This window comes from Nanorana parkeri, unplaced genomic scaffold (assembly GCF_000935625.1).
Source record: "Nanorana parkeri isolate BGI_ZX_2015 unplaced genomic scaffold, ASM93562v1 scaffold1532, whole genome shotgun sequence".
Classification (NCBI taxonomy): Eukaryota; Metazoa; Chordata; class Amphibia; order Anura; family Dicroglossidae; genus Nanorana; species Nanorana parkeri.
The window spans coordinates 60,751-65,742 of NW_017307800.1; the positions used below are offsets into that span (position 1 = coordinate 60,751).

General features: G+C 44.9%; 1 protein-coding gene across 3 annotated transcripts in view; it reads left to right on the plus strand.

Moving 5' to 3' along the window:
• Positions 1-4,992, plus strand: part of CPEB1 (cytoplasmic polyadenylation element binding protein 1) — a 33,043-nt gene that overhangs the window by 3,080 nt on the left and 24,971 nt on the right. The gene's annotated exons all lie outside the window — the stretch shown is intronic.

Genomic DNA, 4,992 nt, shown 5'->3' on the forward strand with positions numbered 1-4,992 from the left:
GGCCTTGTGAATTGTAGGGAGTCAGTTGTCCACAAAATGTAATACTTCTGTGGGGCTGAGTGTATTCTGTACTTCCCAAACCTCTAGACTGGGACATCAGAGGCAAGTTTGATGTGCATAATTCGGATCGATCTAGAGGTTTTTAAACTAGTTTTACTTTAGGCAACAGTCACAAATTTGTTCACAGGATTTCATATTTAATGTATTAGTGCAGTTATTGAGCAAAGGTTTGATCATTTTTAGATTGCTAGTGATTGTGCTCTGCAATAATGCTTCAGCTTTGAAATCTGCATTGTAAGGACTGCACCTGGCCATCCCAGTTTGATATGGTGCAATTGGCTTGGGTAGTTTGAGCCAAAATCAGATTGGGTTGTTGATGTAGGTGATGTAGTTGCCTTGGAAACCGCTGTCTATTGCTGGCTTTAGGGTCTTGCAAGCTCCAGGTTATTGTGCAATATTTACTAAACTTTCTGTTCTGAAAATTTTTTTTTGTGGTATTGTAAATTGACTTAAAGGCAGGTGGGGAGGTGTCAAAGGTCAATGTGTGTATTAAAATAAAGCATTAAAGATTTTAAAGTGTTGAGTTTATAATTTTCCTGCTGTCTTAACAGACCAGAATAAACTGCTGTTGTGCAGCTATGAATGTGACTCAGCTTGTGTAGCTCTTGTGCTTTGAACAGGCCGTAGCCTGTTCAGGCCAAGAAGGCTATTCTTGAAAGGGACTCTAAGTGGGAAGAGTAAAATTGCAGGGTTATGATTTAATGTGCCAGTATGATGCAAAATATGTCATGTTTTGGCTATATGATCAAGGCAAGTCAGGTCTACCTAGGAGGGTGCTTTTAAGTCCTGATATAATTTTGAAGTTGCTTGTGTTCTAAATTTCCTTTTATAATTAAAAATGAATGAATCCATTTCAAATCCTACAAATTTGCAAAGGGCTTCCTGGAGCATCAATATGTTCAGGTTTAACTTGTGTCCAAATGACATCTGAATGTGTGCAAAATGGTGAAGCATTACGAACTGTCTTGCTGTCCAGCAGAAGTGCTGATGCATTTAAAGCAGAGCACCAGCCAAACTGTTAAGTGCATTAAATTGTATTAAACTGGCTTGGTTTCACACTGAAAATGTGTAAACTGATTTGGCTTAAAGTGTGTCCCCCCACAACATTGTTCAGCAAGGAAGTTGGCTTTCTGAAGCTCTGGGTCCCCACTCAGCCTTTTGTGATGACCTACACTAATGCTGTCCATCTCCCTTTAGCAGCATTTCCTAAACACCTAGTTCAGCTTTTTTTTTTTGCCTGAAACATGTAAAGTAATCTATATTTTACACTATACTGGTCATGTTTGTACCATGGTCCATAGCAACCAGTTAATGGCATTGTGGAGATCCCATTGAGGAAAAATAAGTCTGAAGTTCAATACTTATGTCAAGTCATGCGTTTCTGAAACATTGCCCCTTTCTGTACTTCCATCATGCTGTAATATGTATTTTTGGTACAACAAAGGGTGCCAGCAAAATATTCCAATCTGAAGTAAGTTAGGGTGACAATTGTGCTATACAGTAGTGCCCAAATTGGCTCAGTGCTGGCACTAGCACAATCTGACTTGTGAAATTGTACCTGTCTTAATATATGGCTGCCTTTGCTGGCCCTAAAATGACTAGCTTTAGTAACGTTAGTCGCTAACCCAGGCGCTTGTAGTGATGACGCAAGTAAATCTAAGATTTGCTAAGTCAGTGGCTCAAGTATTGAAGCTAACAAATCACTTGCATGAAACTATTTTCCACACTGAAATCATATATATACTGTGGCAAAACATTTGTGAACACATGTTCATTACACATGAGTTTGGGAGATCTCATTGCTAAATCATGGGCATTATATGGATTTGTTGTGTGTAAAGGGTTTGGGGTCTGTCAATGTGTGCCCTTTCAGCAAGAGCATTTGAAATCTGATGCTGGATGGGAATAGACCCGGTTTGCCATTGATTCCATTCATCCCCTAAAGACATCTCTTCAGGGAAGCCTATCCCACCTCAACTTAACTGCTCAACCATCACGTTCTCAAACAATTCATCCTCACACAGCTTCCTCATGTATCACTTCCCCCTCCCTTTTTAGATTGTAAGCCCTCACGGGCGGAGCCCTCCTTACCATCTTGTCTTGATTTGTATTGTGATTGTAATGTCTTCCTTATAGTGAAACCGCTGCGCGACTGTTGGCGCTATATAATTCCTGTATAATAATAATCCCAGGGGCATTCAGTAGGCTTGAGGTCGGTGTTCTGTGGAAGCCACTTTTTCGTCCACAAATCTCTTTGAACCCGGTCTTCATGGACCTAGCTTTGTGCAGTTATGGTGCGAAAAGCAGGCCTTCTCAAAATTTGTTTACACAATTTGGGAAGCTCACACTTGCCAAAAATGTCTTCTGTGCTGTTGCATTAACCGTATCCTTTGCTGGAACCAAGGCACCTAGCCTGAAACCTGTAAATTGGCTCCAGACCGTTCTACCTTCAAGCTTTACATGGGGCACTGCAGTCTGGAAGGTAGTTTTCTGATTTCCATCAAACCTAGATGTCTGAAAGTGAAATCATTTAGGAAATTATGAATTCTAGAATGCTAATGAGATTATCAAATAGAGTATTGATGATACGTCTTTTCCTGGTATAAATGAAATAATTTTAGGATAATTTCCACTGCTATAGTCCAGTGGCAGTGCGCCTACACTATTCCATCCAATGTCTGCCATTGCGTATGGATTTTAGGTTTGTAGGAACCTATTTCAGTCCCTGAAGCACCGTTGCACTGCTTCCAGAGTCATCTTGGAACTTGTAAGTCAGGGGCGCCCACTATTTTTCGTCTGGAGATCTACTTTTCAAATGACGAGCTCATTGAGATCTACCAACGAAAAAACACCTGCATTCAGGGGCGTAGGCTGCGCAGGCAGGCCCCTCGCCCACAGTGCGATCGCCTGCATTAGTGCCTGTGTTCCAGTCCAGTGCGATCCACAAAAATGCTGCAAGCACTATTTTTGCAGATCGCACTGGACCGGAATGCAGGCACTAATGTGCCTGCGTTCCGAGTGCGGGCGATAGCACTGTGGGCGATGCCATTGACTTCAATACAGCTCCACACCCCCTCCCGCACCGGAACGCAGGGAGTCGGCCTGCTTACATTCCAGGTCCCGGCGTCCTGTCCTCTCGTGGTGCTCGTGTGGCCGACGTTGCACATGGGGTGTCCTGCACCTTTCCATCTGCAGCGTCTGACACATTCAGCCGGCAGCTGCACGAGCACCACGGTAGCATAGCCGTAGCCAGCTCCTTTTGCGCCTGAGGCAAGCAAAAAAACATTTTTAATTTATTTTTTACTGTTTTTTATTAAATTTTCATAATTTTTTTTTCATGGGGGGGGGGGGGGGCTTCCGGGAAATATTAGGGGTCTAAAAAGCCCCCTGATATTTCCCTTTTAAAATAGAAAAAGAAATTGAGGACACAAAGTCCTCTTTTTCTGCAGCCTCTATTCTAAATTAATGGAAAGTACAGAGGCTTCCCATTCAGAAAATATTTTACTATCAAGCTCTTTCTGAATGGGGAGGGGCCTCTGTACAGAGTGCTTCTCCCCATTGAGAAACTTATGAATGAAGAGGAGGTGATGTAAATCACCTCCATTCATTTATAACTGGGGACACAGTACTATGTCCCCAGTTATTTACAAACACTGGAGTGATCAGACGATCGCTCCAGTGTTTGTCCTGCACAGAGGATTGGTACTACTGACATGTACCGATCCTCTGCTGCTCGTCCATGCACAGGGGGGCTGCAACTTCTCTGGATCCAACAGAAAAAGGGAGGGGAGAAGCGCTGCAAACCAAGTGGAAGAGCAGGGCGATTTTCATAGGAAGTGAGGGCTAGGAAAATAAGGGCCAGTTGTGATTCCCGACCTTCAGTGGTAGATCCAATTTCTCCAGAATGACACAAAACATAATGTGTGATATGGAGATGAGTAAAATTGTGTGAAAAATAACAAAACAAATGTAGTAACTTACCCTTAGGTAAGAGCATTGCGATATCATCGGCGAGGAGTAGAGGTGGGTGGTTTCGGTGTTCCAAATGGTCTTTGCTGTGGCCCGTTGTGGGCTGCAAGGCAAGTAAAGAACACCGCCTCGGCTTCCTTGCTATCTTCAATCAACAGGACTACAGACGACGGACATCCCACCAAACAACGGGCCACAGCAAAGACCATTTGGAACACCGAAACCACCCACCTCTACTCCTCGCCGATGATATCGCAATGCTCTTACCTAAGGGTAAGTTACTACATTTGTTTTGTTATTTTTCACAATTTTACTCCTCTCCATATCACACTTATGTTTTCTGGGTCATTCTGGAGAAATTGGATCTACCACTGAAGGTCGGGAATCACAACTGGCCCTTATTTTCCCAGCCCTCACTTCCTATGAAAATCGCCCTGCTCTTCCACTTGGTTTGCAGCGCTTCTCCCCTCCCTTTTTCTGTTAGACTCACCCATCGGTCGGACACCCCGGTCCGTATGCTTCTGAAGCCGCTCAACTGAACATCAGTACATCCAGTATTATATTGTATAGGACCCCCCTGATCGAGCGCTGTATCTCGGTATGCTGTCCTTGTAACTTTCCAACTTCTCTGGATCCCCCTGCTCTCCCGGGCAGAGGGGGATACGACGAGCCGCGGGGGGGCGGAGCCGCTGTGACAGAACGGACGAGCAGTGAGGGGAGAGAGAGGCGCCGGCTGTCAGATCCTGGCCGAGTGTCTCTCTCTCCTCACTGCTCTGCATTAGTTAGTGACGGCGGCTCCGTCCTCCGCCCTCCCCCGCTGCCGGTTCCTTCACTTCTTCTCGGATCCCCGCTGGGGAGAGCAGCAGGGATCCAGAGAAGCGGCGGGGGGAGGGGACATGGCGATCTACCAGTGATCGCTACGTGATCGACTGGTAGATCGCGATCGACCTTGTGGGCACCCCT